The 24,604-nt window shown below is 38.8% G+C and overlaps 1 protein-coding gene across 1 annotated transcript in view; it reads right to left on the bottom strand.

Annotated features, from left to right (window-relative positions):
• SNX24 (sorting nexin 24) overlaps nt 1–24,604 on the bottom strand; it is a gene marked incomplete at its 5' end in the record, with an annotated part of 93,785 nt that overhangs the window by 69,105 nt on the left and 76 nt on the right. The window lies entirely within an intron of this gene.

Genomic DNA, 24,604 nt, shown 5'->3' with positions numbered 1-24,604 from the left:
AGACAAATTACATTTTGTCCTTTCCAAGTCTGGTTCTTGTACTTTGTGCTTATACAGAAAACAGGAAATTCTCTTCATCTCAGTTGTCTGATATGCATAAATATCTGGGCACAAAGCCTTGATGCCGATACTGATGATGGCAGCAATTCATAACCAATTATGAAAAAAAATAAAACAAAACAACCAACAAACCCAAGAAAACCTACTTTTAAATGAACCCTGCATCTAGAACTGTTCGCTTTATTTGCAGTGCAAGGTATCCATCCAAAGCGCAAGAAACATCTCTCTCCATTCAGTGAAATTGATCTATTTTGAGTCACCCTTAAAAATCAAAGATACACTACTCAGTATTAATCATTCTCAAATTTTCATGGACATACCTTTGAGTGGGTTCTCTCAGGAAAAGCAAGAAGCCACAAATTTCCACTGTAATAAAATAGGAGCTAAGAGGACTGGAAATAGAGACTCTGTGAGTAGCTGCTGACATATGGATGCATAGAAGATGTACAGAATTTGAAAGTGAATTATCAAACACATTTTGGTATTCCAATCTTTAGATAATAAAAATGACTTCCATATCTGATAATGTTACTATGTAATTCCTTTTAGATTCAGCTTTTATGTTCCTGAAGCAGATCCTAACTGTAACATGCAAAAATCTTAAATTACTAATTACTTCGCTCATACTTACAGCATTATTTTAGCATTCCTTTATTTCACTACAGGAAAATGTACGTCACAGGCATTTCTTTCTGGTTTAGAAGAGACATAAGACTTTTTCTTCTCTGTGAATAATTCACAGAAAGCCTACATCACTGCATCTGACTTCAAAAGAACAGAAACTGACTCTTTATGACAGGGATATATGAACTGAGTAAATGCCCAAGCCATTGCTCAAAGCATGCCTGTAGCAGTATCATTGCTTCTTTCTAGACAGGCACATTAAGCTGAAGCAATGACTTGTCTGATTTCCTAGTTAAACTCAATGGAGTTAAAGTCAAAGTCAAAAGAAAAACTAATATTTTGATTCATTATGCATTAGAGGCATCTTTCTTTGTTAGTGGGTAAGTATAGATTTTAGTGCCATAGGCTGTTGTCTTATAAAAGGTTTACAATAAAGAAGCTAACATTTTTAAAGGATTCCTGAAAGACTAAGAAAAACGCACGTAGTCACAAACACAATGTTTACTAATTGCAGTAATTTACAGTTCCTTCTCCACTACCTTTAATCCCAAAGCATGAGACACAACAGCCTGCATCACATAACCAGACCTTTCCACTGAAAAACACATGAATTAAGAGAGTTCCTTTGAGCAGAGGTTCATCTTTGCATTGAAGGCACATCATTCAAAAGGGTCCCAGACTGAGGATCTATGTTAACGTCTGCAGTGCACTTCCATGTCATTTTTTGGTCCCTCCTCCAGCTTCAGTTTCCTTTACTCTTCTCTTGCAAAATGACTGATTTGTGTTCTCTACCAAGTTCAGTGTACAAGCAGTAACTTCCAAAACCAGTATGACATTTACTGCTGTACAATGTTACAAGTCTTTTCACCCTGCCTAGGTGGCTGGAATGTTATCAACTTTCAGTTATATTACTGTCTGGGCCTGTGAACTGTATTTCTTCCTTTTTCTCTCTCTTTTGTTTTTTTAAACTAATTTTTACATTTTTAAGTGAAGTCTTAACTTTTTTTATGTTAAGTACACCTGAAAATGAGTTTGAATTTAGAAAAGGTAAATTACTACATCTGTGATTTAAGAAAAAAAAGCCTCAACAGAACCAAAATTTATTACGTGTGTACAGAAAAGCAGTACATGAAGAAAAAAAAAGAATAATACGCTCATTTAAAACTCTGGAAACATTGCTTCAGTCAATAAAGTGATAAAGAATTTTTATTTTCTCAGATCCTGTAACCTGTTCTCTTTATTTGGTCTGAACATACAAATTTGGTGATCTTGTCAACATACTCCAATAACCATTCTTTGGATATATTCTGAAGAGAGACAAGTGTATGTTTCCCCCATGGATGAAAAAGCAAATGGATTTTTTTTCCTGGTATCTTGTTTACCAAGTTGCTGTTTGAAAGTGTAGTTCAGTGTGCTGACATTTTGTCATATTCCTAATTCATATCAAACCCCTGAACTCTCCTGGAAAGCCTTATTTCAATCTACCTCAGAAGAGATAGCTTTTTGAAGAAAAAATTGCAAAACGTAATTCCATAGATCACTGAGTAATACAATAATCATTTGCCCTAACCAAATAACCCTTTTGAAAGAAACATAGTATAATCTCCCAATTATCAGTACTTATTTATCATTAGCTATCAGAATAAATCATACATAGGTCACATTAAGTAGCACATGCGACAGTAACTTTAGTTTTACCCAACTGAAACTGATAATCTCAATTGCTACCATGTCAGCAACATACCACTAACTTGAGCCAATGCATAATTTTGCTATATAGTCATCAATTGAAGAGATGGGAATATTCATGTTCAATCTTTTAAAGATTTTGTAAGCATAATAGAAGACGAAAACGTACTTAAAATGAAAAGGAGACCAAGCTTTTGTTTCAAAGATCAGTTCTGAAGAAATAAAGGCTAAATATAAAGGTGTTATAGTATGTTAGGCCTGGATGACTGGAAAAAACAGTATATCTGTGGGCAAAGAGAATCAAGAAAAGCTCATGATTCACTTAAGCTACAATGGTTTCACTGGAGATACAAAAAACATTAGAAGAAGGAAAAAGAAGAAGTCTCATGCTACACTAAAAAAATACACTGAAGCTGAAGGAATTTTGCTAATTGAAGTATCATTTGCTTAAAATATGCTCATAGCTTTTTGTTGCAGGATTACTAGATTTTTTTTTCTCTTCCAATTAAAAACATATCATAGTCATTTTAAGACACTTCTCTGCTTGCAGATCACTTTCTAGACTACTAAATCAAGCAAAATTATCAATTTTATAAAATAAGAATACATGGAAAAGATTGATATTCTTTTCCACCAGTTGTTTCTCCACCATCCCCTCTCCTGTGCTGGACAAATCTTAGTAAACAGAGGATAGTTAACGAAAGGAAGGAACAAAGATATTCTTTACTACAATGCACAGATTACCAATACAACCAGAATTTCAACCAATTCACTGAAAACAGGGAGAAAGATAGACTTGTCCAAATTGTTGATTCACTTGTCTGGATGGAATGTGTGCAAAAGTGATCAGCACAAGTTTTCAAATACTGCCCATCAATCAAATTAAGCAAATCTCAGCAGGCACAGAAAACCAAGCAATGCTGTTGCCTGCTATCTTGTTATTACCTTTTTCTGTTCCCATCTGCTCTTGTACCAGTATTACAGAAATTAATGACTTTAATCTCACAGGCAACCTCTGAAGCAAAGACTATGAGTATTACAAATATGCCCTTACTCTGTCTCAGCTTCACCTGGCTCCACGTGATTGTCCATGCTTTTCTGAAGCAAACTACCAGACCTCTGTGACTTGCCTGAATCAGAAACTAAAGTCTCAGGTCCTGGATCTCAGCTAAGGCACCAGATTGCGGTGTTTTTTCCTGAAAAACAGGGCTTCCTCCACAGACCACTTACACTGAAGGTTCTCAGTGGCTTCAAAATATTCTGAAATAAGGCTCAAGATCTGTGTGTGAGCTCCTGAAGGCACAGCTGTGGCACAGAATAACGAATGTACAGAAACTACTTCAATAAGTGTGAAAGAGAAGATCATGGGAAGAATATGAAAATAAACAGCGTAGCTAGTTCCATCCCATTATGTACAACACATCGCCCATCAAGAATTCTCAGTAATGAAAGTATTACAAACAATAAATCCCAGTCTTCGTATTTAATATAAAACCAGATAAATGCCCCATTTAAGGAAGAATTAAGATGCTTACATCCCTTCATCCTTCTTCAACTTTATATAGAAAATATTTCAAATCCTAAGATACAGATTTAAGGAGTGGGCAGGAGGGAAAGAGATATTCCACAACACTGCCACTACAGAAAAACTGGAAACAGATGGATCTTATATTCACAGTGACCACATTGATTATCAACTAGTTGCATGATTAATTGCCTGACTTAGAAGGAGCAGGATATTATCAGCCATCTATTTCATTCAATAGATGTGTATTTTAGAAGGAAAAACATGCTTAGTATCTTTCTGCTAGGCTTGTTAAAATAGTCTTAAAATTTAAATGGAAGAAAATACTGAAGCACTTACGTGGCCCATTAACCTGTCTCACTAGACTTTCCAGTCTCTTTTATTGTATTAGGACATGGAAATATGGCAGATCCAACCAGAACAATTTTCTTTTCAGCACACTCATTTTTTCAGCAAGTTGTAAAGACTCTCTCAAGGTCAGACCATTCTGAAACTGTATCTTTAGACATCCAGTCTCTGACCTCCACACCTTGCAGCTACCTTATAAAATGTTAACTGTCCTATGTGTTTTATATAGATACTCCCAACTCAAAGACCATAGAATAACACAAAAAATCATGAGTACAATTATTCTCTAGGACTTATTATTTTCAAGTGTGCTAGCACACACAATCTAAAAAAAGTAATTAAAATTACTTATTTCCTAACTTCAATGCCTAGAGTGACCCCTACTGGTCTGCCTGGCACCCCAGCAGAGACAGAAACCGACACAAACCATCAACTGAAAGAGTCAACCTGAGCTAAATCACATGGACAATCCTCAGATAAAGAGAATGCACACCTTATTCAAGTTACAGAATGACTACTACTAATGACTCAATAAAGGCAAAAATACTCCAGTGCTTTCTATGGACTTCTAAACATTAATTCTTCTTGTTATTATAAATAACAAAATAATCAAGTGAATGGCTTGTAAAGCACACTTACCACGTATCAGTTATCTATAGCTGAGATCCACATTATAATGAAGAGTTTCAATTTTTCCACAAAATTTTCTTCAAAAATACCCAGAAGAAATAAGTCTACTAGAGGTTTTAAATGATAAAAATGTATACTTCCTGTACTTTCCCAACGAAACATGAATAGCAATTACAACAATAAGCCCCCACGAATCAGACTGTGTTTGCTGCTCTTTTATACATAAAAAGTAAGGCCATAAAAATATCTAATTATGTGTCTTAATACTGTCTGCTTTAATACACAACTAACTAGTAAGCCAGGTAACCAATAATGTGCTCTTTAATACACAGGCTTTGTCACCTAATACACAATTCTATTAATTTAACGATGTTGCAGGAAAAGCAGTTCAAGATGTTAACACCAATATGACTACACTCATAGATTAATAAAAGAGTATGTCTGTCTATGTGAAATGCCAAATGTTTTCTTATTTTTCATACATACCAATATTAGACACACATACACACCCTTATGTATGAAATCAGTACCCAACTAGGATCACAAGCAACTAGAAAACAACAAAGCTTATGCTAAGTGTGAATTCTAAGTGCATTTCTTTGACTATTTGGCTTTTTAATATGATCGTAACATAAATTGTGCAGGAGATTGACCAAACAAAACAAACATTTGCCTCTGACTTTATTTTGGCCAGGATTAATTCCAAGAACCTATTAAGAACAAGCAGTGCTAATTCCCACTCCTGAAAGAAACCTGTGCTTAGAAAGCTTAAGCAATAGAAACAGAAGTCCATTCTTCTCTCTCTGCTTCAAAATCCTTGCAAATTAAAAATACTCTGCAGTGACTGCAAGTTTCCACTGCATCTAAACCAAGTCAGTCCATGGTTGCTCAACATGTGTTCATACGGGGAGTTTACAAAAGACATCCCTTGTCTCAGCTGCTCAGGGGTAGCTGGAACCTGGAGACAGAACGTGGACCTGGGAGCTCCTCAGTGGTCACCAGCCGGCTGGCCTGCACTCTGCCTCTTATTTCTGACCACTAGTGAAAGTTGTTGGAGCAAACAATTACAGCTGAAAGTTATTTTTAAAATGCATTCAACCAGTTCTAATTTCGCACACCAAATCCCTGGAGCCTTCAACAGGAGCTCAACGTTTTATACAGATTTTATTTTTGGGAGACATATTTAAATATTTAGAATATTACACAGAGGAGAATAAAAGTAAAAAAATAACACAACAGTAACATGCTATAAAAAATTTAAGAAGCCTGTAACTTGGCTTTTTTTTTTCTTTTTTCAAAACTATACAGTAAACTTTGCTATTGTTTTCACTGAAATACAAAGTACTACCATATCCACTGTAAAAGTATAGATTTAGATATCATTATGTCAAAAAAAAAAAAATGCAACAAAAGAACACTGAGGTTAAAAGTCAAGCATCCCAAAGTCAGGGAATTCAAGAAATAATACTAACCATGTTTATCACAATGAATCCCTTTGGGCTTAATGGCTCAAGAGATAATTAAAAAAAATATTTCTCAAGATCTTGTCATTATTCAGTGAGCAGGCATTCTAGCATTTTTGTGATCAGTCTTGCTCATGTTTGATCTCAGGCCTGTTAAGTGCCATCTAAACACAGAGCTGAACCAAACACCAAGCTGAGTGATTCAATTCATTTGATTGAAAGAAGAGATGCCATTCAGAGGGACCTTGACAGGCTTGGGGAGCGGGCCCATGTGAATCTCATGAAGTTCAAAGAGGCCAAGTGCAAAGTCCTGCACCTGGGTTGGGGCAACCCCCAGTCTCAATACAGGTTTGAGAACAGACTGAGAACAGCCCTGTGGAGAAGGACTTGGGGATACTGGTGGATGAAAAACTGGACATGAGCCAGCAATGCGCACTTGCAGCCTAGAAAGCAAATCACATCCTGGGCTGCAGGAAAATAAGCGTGGCCAGCAGGTTAAGGGAGGTGATTCTGCCATCTGCTCCACTCTGGTGAGACCCCGTCTGCAGTACTACATCCGGCTCTGGAGCCCCCAAAATAAGAAGAACATGGACCTGTTGGAGCGAATCCAGAGGTGGTCACAAAGATAATCAGAGGACTGGAACATCTATCCTGTAAGGACAGGTTAAGAGAGTTGGGGTTGTTCAGCCCAGAGAAGAGAAGGCTCTGGGGAGACTGTTGAAGTACCTTTCAGTACTTAAAAGGTGCCTTTAAAAAAGGTGGAGAGAGATTTTTGTTGGGGACTGTAGTGACAGGACAAGGGGCAACATTTTTAAACTGAATGAGGGGAGATCTGGACTGGACATAAGGAAGAAAATTTTATTATGAGGGTGGTTAGACAATGGAATGGGTTGTCCAGAGAAGTTGTGGGCATCTCATCACTGGAAGTGCTAAAAACCAGGTTGGACTTAATCAGCAACCTGGTCTAGTGAATGCTGTCCCTGCCCACAGCAGAGGGTTGGTCTAAATGATTTTTAAAGGTCCCTTTCAACCCAAACCGTTCTATAATTCTATGAAAGGGGACATTTTACATGTCCAAGCTGTCTACACCAAGAAAAGGGACCTAAGTCTATTAGAAACTAAAATTTTCTCTCTGTGGTAGTAGAAAGTAGCGCAATGCCAAAGCTCGTACCAAGCCAGCTTCAGTACCAGACCTACTACTAGTTCCCTAGGCTGCTCTGATCGAATTACAGTTTTTTAATCTGTATTAGTTTCAAAGCCATGATCTCTTTGCAGCACTGCAAAGCCACTCTGTGACTGCATGAGTGTAAGAGCATATTTGGCTGACTTGGGGCTTTTCACACTCAGCTCCTTCTCAGAATATGCTCTCATGGTACCTTGTCTCTACTGCCCCCCGCTAGTGGCTGGGCAGTCTGTGCACACACTGAGCTCTCAGGTTAAAAGCAGCCATGAGTCCTGGACCTTAGCCAGTAATCACAGTTAAATTGTCTGTCTTCAGTGCTTGGGTGATCCAGCACAGTGGCTTTCAAAAGGCTGACAGTCAGTGTATGCCAGCTATGAGACAAGTTACCCTGCTACTATCTTGCCTTCCCTGGGGAACGATAAATTAGTCTCCAATGCTCTCCTGCAAGTCTGTTCATGATCTGTAAATGGAATAATGTTTTACTATCTACAAACTAGAAATTAAGAACTGTTGTAATGCAGAAGGTAAAAATGGGGTTTTTAACTTGGAACTGCGTAAATGCTGATTCTTACTGCCTAACTATCACACTGCCCACCATTATCTCACACTACTACCTTAAGAAATATAGGAATTGTCTGCCTAAGCCATGAAGAATAAAAATTTTTCACTGTAATCATAGTCCTTGTTAGTGACCATGTTCCTTGCATACTAGGGATTTTTTAATCAATTAGCATGAGACATCCTGCTAATGCCAAGAACAGAAGTGAAATACCAGGGGTTTGTATCTAGTATCCTCCTTTCTTTTTTCAGCCTTTTACGTTACTGAGAATTGTTATGGAGTTGGTGGTCAGTGTTTTCTTTTCGATCTAAACAGCCCCTGGTGTATTCCATTCTTCACTCTGATCAGAGATCCAGAAAGCAGTGTAATACGTCATACTTCCTCCTACACTGCCTTCTCCTGTGGGTGCTCTTTCCCATACACTCATATTCCTGAAAGCAGACATGGTACTCCTTGCTTAGTGTACACTTCTCATCATTGACTTTTGTTTACATTCATCTTCTGAAACTTCAACATACATTTGCCTTTTCTCCAACAGCATGACATCAGTGTCATGGCCACTATGCGATGCTCAATAAGCCCCACATCCTTTCAGGAATATCTGTGACCTAGTCTGTTGGATCTTACTCTGTTCTACTGCTATTTTTGATAAATACAGCACTTGGCACCAGTTCCTACTGAACTGGTGCCCCAATTCCTTTTCTTAAATAATCTTTCAAATTCATCACAATTATTTTTAATTCTACTCTTGTTCTCCAGCTTGTTCACAGTCAGTTCCACCTTGGAGTTGATGGCAAATCTAAATAAGGACACTCTTACTCTATCATCCAGGTCACTAAAACACCAGCTCATACAGGACCTCAAACACACTCAATCAATCTATCGATTGTTGACATATGCATATGCTTCTGTGTACCTGTACTCACATATGTACAATCACACGTGTGTTCACAGCATGTCTATGTTCTGACCCTATCTGAATATAAGGAGATTACACTGACCACAGCACATTGTTGGTTTTGACGTTTGCTTAGTGGCAACTGATTTAGCGTGCCTTCAGCACAAATAAAACTTGTGTTAATAGCATGCTCACTGAATTCAACTAATTTGTACTTTCCACAACCAAACACATATTTTAACTAGGAAATGTGACACAGCTGTTTGTACTAGTGCACAAATAACATACACATAAACTAGCACATTGCAAAAAATCGACATTGTTATAAGAAGTCATTCTACAGAAAACTCCACCAAGAAATAAAAGAGAAAATACTTTAAAAGTTGGTCTGCATTAAGCTTAAAATTAAAACTTTCCTTTTTTCTTTTTATGTGCAATATTGAACAGTGAGTTCTGATCCTAATTTGGAATTTCTCTGAGGAACTGTATAACATAACAGTATTTTTCTGAATATATTTAGAACAGAAAAGGAAAAAATGCAGGCTCATTTTAAAATTTTGCTTAGCTATGCAAATCTGGAAGGTACAGTGGGAAAGAAAGCGGCAGCCTTGCACAGACTTGCTAGCGGGGTGCTCAGAGTTACACTGCTGTCAGAAATTCCCTAGGTGAAACTAAAAAGAAATACTTTGTGCCCAAGCATTTTTTTAAATTCCTCAGAGATACCATAAATATTAATAAGAACATATTTTAAAACAGTCTGTTAAATATTAAGGCATGTGCTTGCTTGTATGCTATACTAAAGCACAACAATTGAATAAACATCAGTTCTTCCGACAGGATTCACTAAAATATTTTTTTGGCTCTCCAGAGATATCCTTATTAAGCCAAACTAACATGTTCAAAATAATATGATTCAATGATCTGACAGTTTCTAAGAACAGATTACTGACATGGTTTTGAATGTTTCTTAGATGAAATCACTAACATTAACACCTTCACGTTAATCGATTGGTGTCAGCAGAATTCTGGAAAGCTATGCTGCAGGCTCCAACACCAAAGCAGTAATCAATTAAGGAAGTCAGCTGAAAAAAATGATGCAAAGATCAGAGTTGTCAATGGCAAAATAATCTCATCTCAATGGTGTCAAAGCAAGAGTAAAAAAATGCCACATACTTCCTTCATAATGCAAGAAAACTATTCCAAACAAAGCTTCAGTAAACCAATGATCGTCAAATAACTATTGCAATTAAAACCTCTAAGAAATTATTCAGGAATCTATATTCTAGACCATATTTATATAATATCATACAAGATACATTTCAGTATAAGTTATACAAGCTTTTTTTTTTTTTTACACATTTTTAAAGAACATACTTGCTAAAAAACCAGTGATTTTATATAAAGAATACTTAAAACTCCAAACAATTAATAGAGAGTTAAACACCAAGAAAAAAATACATGCAATTTAGTCCCTGGAAATTCACTAACATTTTTTAGGCGTCCTACACACTTTTCTTTTTGAATAGGGAGAAACAAAGCCACTGATTTTTAACTGTATGTTCCATCTGTAAGCACAAATAACACTGCTTTGTTGTCCTGCTAAGTTCTTGAACCTGCTGAGTTAGCAGGGATGTCCACAGCGGGCTGTTGAGAAGGGGAGCGCTAAATACCACTCAAAATAGGGTTCTCATTTCTCCGTACTCTTTGTTTGGCTATCACCATCATGAGGGCCTCTACCATGCTACATGCCATAGAAAGCTACCTGACACAATCTGTAGTGCATTCTTTACCTTCCACAAGCAAACCATCAGAATCTATTAAAATTACTTTACGCCGATAGCACTAGAGACATGACAAATCACAGGCCAAGAGTCAGATACCAAAGAATGTGTCTCAGGGCGTTGGGGCCAGGCCCATTTGCAAGCAAATGATATTGTGTGAAGCTGGCGTGCTCAGTGCATGACAAACTGATGCAATTTCAGTACTGTCGGAGAAGCTGGCTGAGATTTCTCTGATGCTGGCTACAGTTAGTGTACAAAATTGTGCAGAGTTCCCAGATTTGAATCACTTGGGGCCTGAGAGGGCTTCACTTGACAAGCCACAAATAATTACACTACACTCTTTCTATTGTACTCTATTATTTTACCTCTTATCTCTAAGCTTCGAGCACTCATGAACAAGCAAGGTCGCTTCTATTTTGACCATGATGCAACAAAACATTGCTCTTTTGTGATATGATAAATAAAACACAGGCCTGCAGACTAAACATTTTTATCAGGTCCATTTTCCACTTTTATAAGCAACAACTTGTTAGAAGCGCAGAGGTTGGAAATAGCCATGCAGGCAAGTTCATGAGCTTTTCACTTAAGACTGTGATACAGATATCTTGTTATTGTAAAAACTCATTTGAGAAATGGGGCATTAAGTTCTTAGTCCGTAACAGATAACAGTTATATCTGTGATTACTTTAAGGAGGTTTTTACCCCCTTTCAAATCAGCGATTTTTGACAATTTAGTTGGTCAGTAGCAAAAAATAGTTTTGAATGTGCAGCATGTTGCCAGCTCTTTCCCAGACACCAAACATTTCAAAACTAAAGTAACTGCACTTTCTGTATAAGATCACAAAACGTATTATTTAAAAACCGAGCCAGTTAGGAAAGTTCAGTGTTAATGGTATTATCCTGGGCACTAAATTTAAAAAGAGTAATGACACTAAAAACATTCACACTCTAAATTAAAAAAAAAAATAAAATTAAAAGCTGAAGAAAAAGCAGTGGCTTTTGTGGTTTAAGGAACTAAGTTCTAGTCATCTTTTCTTAGTGTATAGAACAATTTACTCTTTCAGAAGAAATTCCCTTCTTCCTCCCATGGTCTAGGAAAAAATTAGGTTTTTACTTTAGAGTTCTGTATTACAAACCAGATGGTAGCATTTTTTTCAGCCTTAAAACTATGTTTAGAGGTTTTCTAAAGCTGCAGTTAATACAAACCATTGGACAGTAAAGGAAGAATGCAAATAGGAAGACTAAATGCACATAGAGAAAACAATTATACCAAGTACTGTTTCTGATTCCCATTAATGTATTCTCCTTATGTTTATTTTCCAGATAAATATATAGCAGCAAGTAGGCACCAAAAGGTACAGAGAAAATGTTAAAGGACTTCTTAGCTACAAGTGCTGAACTCAGAGTCTATTCCCCTACTTTGTCTCTAACTCAGGCAAACGTAAGGGTTGCCTTATTTGAGAGGAGGCAATTATTGTCGTCACTATTAACAAATTCTTACCAAGTTGTTTTACAACACATCTAAAAATATGTTTTCCTTCTTCCCAACTGGCACTAAAAAATTATGGCAAAACAAGTTTGACATCGTAACATCTCTGCCAAGGGAAGGTAAAACTGAAACAACCAAAGGAACAGATTTTGACACAGAAGAGAAATATGGAATTATTATTTTTTTTAAAAAAGCATACTCAGTCATACTTCAGAATCTACTTGAGTTTTGTAATCTACGTGTTGAAGAGGAATTTTTAAAACACGCAGAGGAAACAGTGCAAAGATTGTACTGCTACCAATCACACATCCATATCCACATTCTGAGTGCTCAGCAAAAGGAAAGGCCTCTGACATTTTCTATTCAGTACCAAAAATAGATGTTTTCAGTAATTACTGACTTCTTATGCCCCCTCACCACAATGTGAAAACAGAAGCTAAGTCTTAGGCTTTTAGAAAGAGCACGGATCTTCAATTAAAACCTAGCTTTTAAATGTTCTCTGGCTTGTTTTTAGGAATGGAGTGGTTTGGATTTCATGTAATGCCTGTCATCGTGGAATATGATTTTTCTTAGAATTTCAAGAAAAGAAAAAAGCAAGAGGCTAATATATATTCTGATCCTATAACAGCATAGCATCCAACTCAAAATTTCGTTTGCCATTTTTTTCTTGAATATCCACTTCTTCACATATTCCAAGCAAAGTAAATATTTCTATAACATTCCCTGACATCACTAGAAATCCATTCATTTTTTTATTAAACTGAAGACACGTTCCTTTTGTTTCCACGTATCAACAAAACAAGATAGCTAGATTGTAATTACCATGACAGATTGGCTGCAAGTAAGACACATGTCCAGGGAGTCATATTCCTGGAAAGAACTTGATTACTAAGTAAAGAGAATGGCATGGAATCTATATGCAAAGAAACAGAGTCCTGTGCAAGACCAGAAGGAAGTTAGCTTTAGTATACATGGTCACCTTCCATAAAAGCAGTTCATTGTAATCAATACAAACTTGCAGTTGAACAGTTGATTGCTTCACCACATAATCAAAATTATTCATTTGTCCTGATGTAAAAGATGATAGGAGAGCCTCAGATTTCATTATTTTCCAAACTGGAGATACTGCAGCATATAAATACCTCCTGCCCTGGAATAAAAAGGGAATCCATTTTTTAAAAGTTAATCAACTAAAGGAATCACAGAACGGTTGGTGTTGGAAAGGACCTCTGGAGATCATTTAGGCCAACCCACCGCTAAAGCAGGTTCACCCAGAGCAGATCGCACAGGAATGTCCCCAGAGAAGGAGACTCCACAGTCTTGCTGTGCAGCCTGTTCCAATGCTCCCTCAAAGTAAAGAAGCTTCTCCTCATATTCAGTTGGAAGCTTCTGTGTTTCAGTCTGTGCCCGTTGCCCCTCATCCTATCGTTGGGCACCACTGAAAAGAGTCTGGTCCCAATCTCTTGACACCCACCCTTGAGATATTTATAAATACATAAAGCCTTCTCTTCTCCTGGCTGAACAGACCCAGCTCTCTCAGTCTCTCCTCATAAGAAAGGTGCTCTAGGCTCCTAATCATCTTCGTAACCCTCAACTGGACTCTCTTCAATAATTCCTTGTCCTTTTTAAATTGGGGAGCCCAGAACTGAACACTGTACTCCAGACGCAGCCTTAGCAGGGCAGAGTAGAGGGGCAGGAGAACCTTCCTCGACCTGCTGGGCACACTTTTCCTAATGCACCCCAGGAAGAAACAAGGAATATAAAAAATAAAATAATGAAGATGATTCTTATCTCATAGTTCTTGAGGTAGACCAGTGGGAGAAAATACTTTCACTGAAGTTATATAAAATTTCCAGTATATTAAAGAATTAAGTAGCCAAACAATGTTTGGATAGACATTACTTTTCACAGCATCTCACCAACAAACAACTATTACCAAATGTAATAAATCCCTTTCAGGACTGATTTTTGAAACTCTTGTGTACCATGTAAAGAATTCAGCAACTCATTTAACCTACAGGCCCTGGTCTTAACAGGTACCCACAAACACGGTGACATACAAATATTTATACATACTAAATGGAAGATGCAGTGGAGGTTTGCCTGTTATTTCTTACGAATTACTCACTCTAGCTACACTGATGGCAGCTTCAAAATCCTAAAGCATCTTCTCAGATTTCCTATTCATACATTCTTAGAGCCGACAGTTTTTTTGAACAGGAGGTGGAGCTCTCACTGCACAAGCAGTGGAGGAATGAGAGGAGTCATATTTTGTTTAGAACCTGGAATGGACATGGTGCTCCTTCCTCACAGTATGCTCTTTCTGTCTCATTTTAATGCCTAAAAGTATCCAAGCATTGCTGTTGTGCCCCAAATACTTCATTTAAAAACAAACAAACCAACCAAATCAACAACAAAATAAAACAACAAACAAAGCAAAACAAAAATCCCAACCACATAGTGCTTATTGGTTTATGAACTGTGAAATGTTTATAATATGATAAATAGGTTGAAATATTATCGTTGTTGTTGTTGTTATTAGACTGTTCCTGGTAAGAGAGTATCCATGTTCTGGCTACAAGATCTTTATCGTCAGGACATCTAAGAATAAAAAATTTGTTAACAGACTACACACACTTCCCCTTTCATTTCCCATTAAAAATACAATGCCGCTTTCAAAGGGAATGATGATACTTCTGCTTTGTCATCAAAATCTCCTTCCAGAATGCTCTACAAAATGCTATTGTAGCCCTCTGCAAGCCACACAAAGTACAGGCTTATAGAAAACCAAAACCAAAAAGTTGATATAAGTCCTCATATAATTACTGTGAAGAGGAGAAATAATGGTTGCTCATAATGTGAGCATTCAAAGTGCAGCAGCTATAAAGCCTCCACTAGCACACTTCCATAGTGCATACCTAATGTAAGTACATCACTTTACCCAAACATAGCACTGAAATTCTACTACCAAGTGCTCTGCCATGCAAGCCTGTCTTCTCTATGTTCTCCTCACTGCCAGCACACAAGGAAAACCTCTATCCACCCTGGCAGAGCTCAGTCAAGACTGACTAAACTTTGTCGTCAGTGGCCTATTGCATAAGAAATACAATTAGGTCACTAAGGTGTAGTATAAAGTCTCATTGATTTCTTTCCTATTTCTTGTGAATTCAAAGATAATCATTACAAGAACCACCAAGATTTACACATATTCAGCCTCCATATAAGCAATCTTTTAAATTCCTCAATATAAAAAATTCATGAAGGAACTGAAAAAGAGATAGATAAGGACAAGAAGAATGTGTTCATGTAAATTATCAGCAAAGACAACATTCTTCACAAAGACTGTAAAAATGAAAATCTATAAGTGGGTAGGTATCGGGTGGTATTTTCCAACGGATAATTTCAAACTGTAGTGGTTTGAAGAATTGTCATTTAAAGTTTTCGGTTATTCTAAAAGTAAATACCTATTATTAAAAAAGACAGCTTTCTAAAAATCCTTCTGTAATACAAACTTTATTAATATAAATTAATAACCTAGTCACTGCTGTAGATGAAAAACACATCTTTGGCTTCTTCAGGACTCACCAGTCACCTAACATAAAAATGGTATCATATACTGAAATGCCAAGATAACTTCATAAATGCCATGACGATGACTAATTAAAAATTAAACCTTCAGTGAGTTATATCAATCATTAAAAATTCAAAGATCAGTTAAAATGTGTGTCACAGCAATAAAAAAAAGGGAGAGACCTATTACATCTTCCCTCATGTTGTGTTTGAAAGCCTGTTGTGTTCTCATTCCTGGGAAGTAAAAATGTACCTATGCTTACCACTATCTTTGTTGACAAGATTTTACAAGTATCACAACTTGATACTAAACAGACAGCAAACACCAGCAGAAGCAGCCAAGCATTAATCATCTCATTAAATAATTCCACTGGTAGTGTTATATTCTTAACAAAGTTTTGCTCTTACTCTCTCTCAAAGATTCAATGGAACTCAAATATATCTTCATTGTGATGCATGTTTGAATGCTCTGCTACCCCCTATCTTTCTGAAAATGTAACTTCCTCCTCAAAACCACAAATCAGCACATCTTGGGAGAGAACTGGGTAACTGATGTTTTGCAGTTATGGTTTACTGACAGAATGTGTCAACTTCTTGTCTTTCAGATGGTAAATTGATATAGGCAATCATGCTTCTGCTTCTTTATCCCACTGCTGACCCCCCTCAGGAATACATCAAAAGTGATTTCTTGCTCAGAGAAATCTTACATGGCCCTTTCCACTAGGATTTCATGACTGTGAATCAGGGCAGTTTTGAGCAATTGCACAACAATTAGAGATTACTGGAGCTATAGGTCTCTGTGTAACCTGTCTACATCCCAAAGCAGATTAAACACACAAGAATGAAATGGCTTTAACTGATTGTTACGTATGCACTCAGTTTTTCACTTCGGCTTTAAGTTTTTCCAATTTCTGTCTTGGCTGCCTTCACATGCACTGCAATATTTTCTGTGTCTAACTTCATACTCTGGAAGTTACTGTTAGATATCAAGTGAGCAGTTTCATATCACTGATTTAAAATCTGTCAACAGGAAAACTGACTGGAGGAAAGAAATTTAATCATGACTGCTCACAAATGCACAAATTAAAAAAGAAGAAAGTATATCCAGTAATATCACTCTTTGGCCTAAATTTTCAGATCTATTTCTTCCATTAATACAGGCTCCTTCATTGGAACTGAAAGAAACTGGTCAAAATAGCTTTTTTTCTGACATTACAGAATCACTGGCACATGTCCAATTATATTTATCTTCCTCATCTTCCCATGTAGGAGAGAAAAGTATCTGTACAGACCCACTCTGACTCCCTTGTCGAGTAACCAGGACATTTAAAAATTCTTTATGAAGACATTAAGACAATAAAAATAGTATAATTGATCTAATTGATCTAATATTTCTGTTTAACTACCTTGAACTTGGAGTAACTGGTCTGTCACTGATTTTAGTAACACTTGTGACACAAGGTAACATGTGGTAAACTTGTACAAGCCAAATTGCTAAGCAAGTCCTCCTACTGATAGATTTCATACTCAAGGCACACAGAGCCTCTTCGGATTTTCCACAAACTACCAAGTTCACACAGTCCAAAGGCTCAAAGGGTTACAATAGTAATACCTGAAAGTGTTTTTACATAAAATCATTCACATATTACTCCTTCCATACTTTTAAACTACAATACTTATACCCTCTTTATCTTTCACATGTATCACTTGCTATTGTGGGTTACTCTTAGGCTTCATATGGAAGAACATCTAACAACTTCCCTTTTTGATTCTATGCACATTCGCTTTGACAGTAAAGAATGCTGAAATACAAAAGCTATACCAAACTTTAAGTCCCTGTAGTTTTATACTTCCATAAGCAACAGTATAGCCTAGTAACTAAACCACTTCTTCTATGGAGGCAAAGTTCATGGACTTTCAAAAAATCCACAGTACTTCTACATGTCATATCTTACTTCCACAACACTAGCAACTCCAGGAGCAATTTGGGCAGTAGTATTGAAATTAAATTAATTAAAAATATAGTAAGCACATGTGTCAGTCAAGTATGACCTCTGCTCTACCACACATATAAATGCATGTCACCTTGACCTGCCATATACCACTGTAAAATTTTTTGGTCAATATAAATCAAATGTACACTAATTTATTCAGTAAGTTTCCTAGCATCTGAATCAACATTAGAAATCTAACTAGTATTTGTTATTCTGTTATTGACAAAGGGAGCATATTTAAATGATAACAAGAACACACGGGTGTCATTTTGAAGTTGAATTGTTCCCTAGGGACATCCTTAGTAAGCCTCTACATTTAAAGGTCATTCACTGCCAAATTATGAACAACTGTTGCATTTATTAGCACAGGCTCAATAGTTTGGAAGCTAGTGTCATCAATTTAAACTGACAATGAAATCTCGTTGTCCACAAGGAAAACAGACATTTTCCTTATTCCATGTGTCATCATTTTCTGTATACCCCAAACAGAACCGGAACAAGTGCAAGTTTACTCTATATTTTTCTTGAGGGGGTGATGATGGTGGACAAAAGGCTTTCAAGGTTTTATATCAGAGGAAGAGTGTTTCTGTAAAGCTGAGCTTCTAAAATAAAGACTGAAAGGAGCGTGTTTCCCATTTATTAATACTTTGTTGAGAGAGCTATATTTCAAGTGTTGCATTATAGACTTTTTGCTCTTTTTTTCTTTATAATCTTTTCTTTCCCTCAACTGATCTTTCACTGGTCAAGACATAACCCCTCCTATTTCTTAACTGCTCTGCAGTTTTTCCTCTGAAGCTAGGGAGAAGTTTCTAGTTTCTGTGGCAAGTCACTTCCACCCTTTTCCCAGAATTGAATTCTGCTTCTAAAGCTAGCCAGTGATTGATAAGTCTCTGCCCTTCCCCCTTTCCCTGTGCTACCTAGCCATACCAAGGAGCAGAAGAAAATAAACTCGAACAACAGATTTGAGGGAACAAACCAGTAAGTTGGTAGCGAGCTTCTTTAAAGAAAAGGACAACACTCTTTTCCTGTCTTTCCTTTCCAGGCAGTGAGAATACACAGTGGTGAGTTGAGTCAAAGAGGACCTGGATGCTGTTCTTCTCAAGATAAGGAACCAGAAACCCAGTGATGTCAGGGAAGCGTGTTTTGGTAGTCTTGCAGAGCCAATGTAGAGAGGAAGGAGTCTCCTCCCAGTCTCTCACTTCATGCAGGAGGTCATCATTATTACTGTTACAAGCAAGGAAACTAGGACAACCATCACCACACTTGTCAAAAAACCCTTCTTCAGCCCTCTTTCTCTGCAACAGCCCCTGACAGTCACAGTGCAGAAGACACCCTCTGTAAGCTCCAACAAGTTACTGGGCTGGTGGAAAGCCAGCATGTGACCAATCTTCTACTTACCCCAAGCTTCATCATCTGTTTATGCTACCAACTATATTACCTCTGATAGTTCCTTGTTTCAGCTATTCCAATAAAACATTTGAATTCTGAGCAAGTTAGCACTTGTAGGAAAGAGAAAAAAAAAAAAGGCAGCAAAATATCAGTTAGATAGTTCCCTCAGGCCTCTGGGATGTATCTCATCAGGTCCTGCAGATTCATGCATGTTCAGGTTACTCAGGTGGTCATGAAATGGATCTTCTCTTAGGTTCATTTTGGTTGGACAATATCTTCAAGGCCAAGTCCAATCGTTCATCTGGTTAAGGCTGCCAAGTCCACCACTAAACCATGTCCCTAAGAACGCCATCTACACATCTTTAAAATACCTCCATGCATGGTGACTCAACCACTTTCCTGGGCAGCCTGTTCCAGTGCTCAAGAACCCATTCTATGAAGTTTTTCCTAATACCCAAACTAAATCTCTCCTGTTACAACTTGAGGCCATTTCCTCTCGTCCTGTCACTTCCTACTTGGGAGAAGAGACCAATACCCTCCATGCTACAACCTCCTTTCAGGTAGCTGAAGACAGCAATAAGGTCTCCCCTCAGCCTTCCTTTCTCCAGGTTAAAAAACTGCACTTCCCTCAGCCACTCCTCACCAGACTTGTGCTCCAGGCCCCTCACCAGCTTCACTGCCCTTCTCTGAACTTGCTCCAGTACCTCAGTGTCCTTATAGTGAGGGGCTAAAAACTGAACACAGGATTTGAGGTGGGGCCTCACCAACACAAGTACAGGGGGATGATCACTTCTCTTGTCCTGCTGGCCACACAATTTCTGATATAAGCCAGGATGCTGGTGGCCTTCTTGGCCACTTGGGCACACTGCTGGCTCATGTTCAGCTAGCTGTCAACCAACACCCCTAGGTCTTCTCCACACCTGCAGTATCGCCTGGGGTTGCTGTTACACAGGTGGAGGACTCAACACTTGTCTGTGCCACACAACTGGCCTCAGCCCATCAATCCAGCCGGTTCAGATCCCTCTGTAGAGCATTCCTGCCCTCAAGCAGATCAACACTTCCACACAACCTGCTGCTGGCTGCAAACTTACTAAGGGTACACTCAATGCCCTTGTTCAGATCATTGATAAAGAGATTAAAAATAACTGGCCCCAATACCGAGCCCTGGGCAACACTGTTAATGATTGGCCACCAACTGGATTTGACTCTGTTTACCACAATTCTTTGGCCCCAGCCATCCAGCCAGTTCTTTATTCCTTGCAGAGTACACCCTGGATGGCCATGAGGTGCCAGCTTCTCCAGGAAAAATCTGTGGGAGATGGTGTCAAAGGCTTTACTAAAGTCTAGGTACGCAATATCTACAGCCATTCCCCCATCTACTAAGTGCGTCACCTTGTTGTAGAAGGAGATCGGGCTGGTCAAGCAGGACCTGCCTTTCACAAACCCATGCTGACTGGGCCTGATCACTTGGTTGTCTTATATGTGCTCTGTGATGGCACTCAGAATGTTCTGTTGCATACATTCCCCAGCACTGAGGTCAGACTGACAGGCCTGTAATTCCCCAGATCCTCTATCTAGCCCTTCCTGTAGATCGGCATTGCGTTTGATAACCTACAGTCAACCGGGACCTCCCTGGTTCACCATGACTGTTCACAAATGATGGAAAGTGGCTTAGTGAGCATGTCCACCTCCTCCCTTAGAACCCTTGAGTGGATCCCATCCGGCCCCATAGACTTGTGCATGTCTAAACAGTGTAGCAGGTCACTATTTCTCCTTGTATAATCTGGGCTTCATTTTGCTTCCCATCCCCGTCTTCTGGCTCAGGGAGCTGGGTACCTGGAGTAAAACTGGTATGACTGTTAAAGACTGAGGGAAAGAAGGCACTTAGTACCTCAGCCTTTTCCTCCTCCTCTGTCAAATGTTTCTGCCTGCATTCACCAGAGGGTGGAGATTCACCTTAACCCTCCTTTTGTTGAGAATGTATCTATAGAAACATTCTTTAATACAAACAGTTGGAAGGACTTTGCTCCGGTAGTCCCTTCCTTGACCTTTATCCACTTGAAATGTGTGGGAAGAGAAAATGCCAGTAAAGACCAAGACAAGAAGACTTGTTGAGTACCTCAGCCTTCTCCTAATTCATTTATACCAGTTTGCCAGTCATGTTCATCAGGAGAGGGGTACACCTTCTTTGATCATACTGTTTTAAATGTGAATACTATACTGTCCTGGTTTTGTTAAAAAACAAGTTTCTCTTTTAGTGAGTTTGCCTGTCAGCTAAAGCCTTCATATTAGCTGCATTTTCCTGGATGCATGTTTTGGTAAATATAGCAATAGAATGCAAACTTATTGATAAGGACAGATTCACATCTCACCAGAGGGACAACCAGAAACAAGTGACCAAGAAACTGACCAATTGTGTATAACATTCCATTCACGTGAATACTTCATATAAAAGTGGGAGATCACGAGGGTCTCGTTCTCTTTGCCTTTTTCATCCCTTTTGCTTATGGCCGACATTAGGAGAGGACTGAGCCCTGCGAACTGAGGCCTAATGAGAGACTGAATGGCTACAGAGTCCAATCCAGGACTTTGGGTGCCAGCTCTGCAGTTGTTCAGACTTTCAAGATTGGTTTTGTATATTTTGTATTATTTTCTCTATTCTTATTAGTAGCATTAGTAAAACATTTTTACTTTTTCCAACTCTTCTCTCTCTGTCCTTCTTTTCCTCCCGATCGCCTGTCCTTAGTGGGAAGGGGGTGAGAGGGAGGGGCAAAAGGGGGAAGTGGGGAGGAGAGGAGGTTAACAATACATCTGCCAGGGTTTTATTGTCACCCTGCAATCTAAACCCTCAACAGAGAAATACGCCTGATGATGCAAAATAATTGAAATTGAATTACCTACATAATTTCACATAAAAAACATACTTTGCTCAGATACGTGGCACTAGTCCAGGATTGCACCCATTCCCTTTAATTTGAACATTACATTTCGAAGAGATTCTATACTTCACAGCATCACTTCCTCCACTTAACTTTTCTAATTAATCAGATTCAGGTAGCACAGAAGTGGTGAAATATCTACTTAACACAAAATCTTCAACACCCTGCAATACTGATGTTTTATCACAGTATCTACCAACTCCATGGCTTCTGACTGTTAAGCCCCACATAATGAGGTCCAAAAGACTGAGACATAAGGTCGTCTGGACATGGAAACATTCATAAGCTTCAACATTCAAAGTGAAATCATCTTTTGCTCAATGAAAAACAATTGCTATGTTACTATTTTTTCTTAGGTAAATATCTCTGCCTACGAAGTATATGCCTAACTAGTACAGAGGAATGGTAAACTCTCACTAACCTCAGTTTTGCTGGAGGGAGAGATTACACTGTACTCATTTGCACTGGCCATGAATGTCTATGCTTGGAAGAATACTTACACAAATTATTTCGCAATGTAACAAATTGACAATTACATTAGAACAAGCCTTGCTCATGCATAGTCCATAAGCTCTTTAAGGCATAAATGGAATACACCATAGTATTATCAGAACAGACTTCCATATGCTCTTGCACAAGCATGACTAACCCACAGAACTTTAGCTATGACTTCTAGTACAGTTTCATGGTCAGGGACATCGTTGAACTGATGCATCTGATAGCATGACAATTTTTGTATGGGAGGTGGTATAGAACCCCCCATCATCTGACTGAAGAGGCAAAGTAATCACACAGGAATAACTACCAAACTATTGAGCAACAGCAAGTTTCAGACACTTGAGTTCAATTCATCAGTAGTGATCTGAGAGGAACAGTGCTGTAATAACCAACAGTTGCTGTAATAATCACACAATTTCACTTCCAAGATCATTTTCTTGAAAGACTTCTAGAAAGATGCAGTTTCATTTCTGATTTCTTTGAAGCTTAGACAGCTTAACGTTTATGAAATTAAAAAAAAAAACAAAAACAAAAAAACACAAACCAAAGAAACACAAATCCTCTAGATAGCAGGATTCACTGACAGAAGTACTATTAAAGAAATAAGAAACACAGTAAAAACAAATACTAAAAATATATATTGCTATGAAAAATCCTATTTGTGTGATACGCACATCTTAGAAATCACTGTCACTCCAACTAACCTGCCCAACTGGGACATGCTGGGATCAGTCTGTGCTATTGTAACCACACTCAATCAGAATGTTCTAAAGCCAGTTTCACTACCCAAAATCATGCAGTCATGTTGTAGGGTACCTCTTACATTTAAGTTCAATTAAGAGGCAGAAATATTAATGCAGTTACACTCCCACATTAACGTATCTAAAGTGGTTTACAAGGCTTGTAAATACTTGCCAGTACTGAGGACCAAAGAATATACAGCATTAGCATCAGATACATGCACTTACTTCATGTAATTATGCCTACATGGACCAATCTTCTAGCAATGCAAGAAGATCAGATTTTTTACTGGTATTTCTTAAAAGCTCAGAACTACTGAATGAACAGATCTACTAAAGATACTAGATTCGAACATCCACCTTCAGTCAGACACCTTGGGCATCCACCAGAGCAATCACTGCCCCCACCCAAGCAACACATGGAAAAGTGTTACAGCCCAACAGCTCCATGGGATGAGAAAACCAATGAGGTCCTAAAATTGTGTAGACTAACTCCTCTGCTCAAGCAGGGTCAGCTTAAGCAGGCTGCCCTGGATCAGGTCCAGTCAGGTTTTGAGAACATCGGAGGATGGAAACTTCAGAGTTCTCAGGGCAACCTGTGCCAGTGCTGGACCACCATCATGGTGACAAAACGATTTTGTCTTATGTCTAAATGGTATTCTTTTTATTTTCATTTGTGCCTACTGACACTTGTTCCTTCACTGTGCTCCAATGAGAAGAGTCTGGCTCTCTATTCCTCATTCCCTCCATTCAGATAATCTGTACACAGTGATGATATCCTTCCAAGCCTTCTCTTCTCCAGGCTGAATAGTCCCACCTCTCTCAGCGTTCCTCACTCAAGAGATGCTCAGCCCCTTCATCACGTTTAGCCCTGCACTGGACTTGCTCCAGCCTCTGTGCTGAGGAGCCCAGACCCCGACCCAGCGCGCAGAGGGCCCCTCTCCGCAGGGCCGCGCACCGGGGCAGCGCCGCCTCTCTGCACCCGCTGGCCACGCTGCATCACCCACTGTCGCTACGGCCACCGCTCCAGATCGCGAAGCGGGCGCTGGGCAGGAGATGCCAGCCGGGCCGAGGCCACCGCTCTTGCTCCGAGGGGCTCACGGCAGAGCAGGGCGGCCCCGCCCCGCGGGCCCCTCACGCCGGCACCTGCACGGCGGCCTGGCCCCCCGTGCAGACCCCACTCGCCGCCGCCACATCGCCCCCCCCGAGGCGCGGGGGTGTCCCG

This window comes from Nesoenas mayeri (assembly GCF_963082525.1).
Source record: "Nesoenas mayeri genome assembly, chromosome: Z".
NCBI classification, from domain to species: domain Eukaryota; kingdom Metazoa; phylum Chordata; class Aves; order Columbiformes; family Columbidae; genus Nesoenas; species Nesoenas mayeri.
Note: the sequence above shows the minus strand (reverse complement) of the source record. Positions and strands in the feature narration are given on the sequence as shown.